Below are 1,782 nucleotides of genomic sequence, written 5' to 3' on the forward strand. Positions count from 1 at the left end.
GTAACCTGATTATTTTGTATCTACTCCAGTGTTTAGTAGAGAAGCAGGGCGGCCTGGGAGGCAAAGGACCTGAGTTCTAATTCCGGTTCCACCACTTGTCTGCTGTATGATCGTAGACAAGTCATTTAGCTTCTCTGGGCCTCAGTTCCCTTCTTTACAGAATAGGGATCTGATACCCGTTCTCTCTTCCACTTAGACTGTGAGCCCCATGTGGGACTTGATTACCGTGCATCTACCTCAGTGCTTAGTACAACGCTTGACACACAGTAAATGCCTAACAAATATCACAGTTACTATTATTGTTATTACAGTGCTTGGCCACACAGTAAGCCCTTATGAATACCATTAAAAAATACTGATATCCAGCCCAGAAAAGGGGTCTCCATGCAATTTCTTACCAAGGAAAAAGTGCTTAAGGGGATAGGGGAGAAGGAATCATTTAATTTACCTGCCATTAAAAGTAAGCATTCAATAAATACGATTGATGATGATGACGATGAAAAGTTATCTCCATAGAAACAAAAAACAATTAACGTGAATGGTATTAAAATATGCATCCCAATCAAAAAATGCCACTGAAATCTTAAGACTTTCCATGAACAGAAGCATGGCTCAGTGGAAAGAGCACGGGCTTTGGAGTCAGAGGTCATGAGTTTAAATCCTGGCTCCGCCAACTGTCAGCTGTGTGACTTTGGGCAAGTCACTTCACTTCTCTGGGCCTCAGTTACCTCATCTGTAAAATGGGGATTAAAACTGCTAGCCCCTGGTGGGACAACCTGATCACCTTGTAACCTCCCCAGCACTTAGAACAGTGCTTTGCACATAGTAAGTGCTTAACAAATACCATCATTATTATTATTATGAACAGAAACTTTGACTCCAACATTAATTGTGAAGTCATAAACTTATCTGGGTTTCATTTAAACTATACTAGCTTGTTATCTGAAAGACACTTGAAGAACACAGTAGCATCCAGTGTGTTAAACAAAGAGCTGCTACCATAAATGGAGAGGTTGCAATTAAGGAATAAGGTAAAACAGGCCACAACAGGCCATTTCTGAGTGATTATAATAAAATGCTGAAGGCCAAGTATCTTCAGCCACCCAAGAAGTGTGATAATCTTCCTGAAATGGAAAGTCTGGAATGCATTTATGATACCCATTTTCCATAAAAATGGAGAAAACATCCCAAGTCAGGCATTTATTTTCTTAGATCAAAGCCAGAAGTCTGGTATCATTAATCAACCAGGAGAAGTTACAACGTTTACATCCTGAGAGAGGTAGAGACACTTTAAATAGGATAAAATGGGGATCAATCAATCAGTCAATCAATGGTATTTATTAAGAGCTTAATGTGTGCAGAGCACTGTAGCCCTCGGGATGCATATGAAAGTGCTTAAGGGGTACAGACGTAAGTGCATTTACTTGGCAAGGGAGACATCATGATAACATAGGGTGCTTTCCCAGAGTGAGGTTCATCCTTTGCACTCAGGGTGTGCTGACTCCAGAGAATTACCCAAATGCAGGATACTCGACTGCACAATTTGTGCAAGTGGGGAACTGTGCTTGTACTCTCCCCTGATATTCAGCTTGCAATCTTAGAAATCCAGCTTCAAGGATAATTCCGTGGAGGAGCAGTGTCAACTTGTGTTTAAGCACAAGCCTGGGAGTCTAGAGGGTCCTGGGTCCTAATCCCAGCTCTCCCACTCGCCGGCTTTAACTTCTCCGTGCTTCAGTTTTCTCAAGTGCAAAACGGGTGTTCAATACTTGTTCTCCGTCTGAC

General features: G+C 41.8%; 1 non-coding gene across 1 annotated transcript; it reads left to right on the plus strand.

The window, feature by feature from the left end:
• The first annotated feature begins 1,416 nt into the window (after positions 1 to 1,416).
• On the plus strand, positions 1,417 to 1,580 carry LOC119925123. The gene has a single exon (XR_005449791.1). It is a non-coding gene; the product is annotated as a U1 spliceosomal RNA (small nuclear RNA).
• Positions 1,581 to 1,782: the final 202 nt, after the last annotated feature.

This window comes from Tachyglossus aculeatus, chromosome 2 (genome assembly GCF_015852505.1).
Source record: "Tachyglossus aculeatus isolate mTacAcu1 chromosome 2, mTacAcu1.pri, whole genome shotgun sequence".
NCBI classification, from domain to species: Eukaryota; Metazoa; Chordata; class Mammalia; order Monotremata; family Tachyglossidae; genus Tachyglossus; species Tachyglossus aculeatus.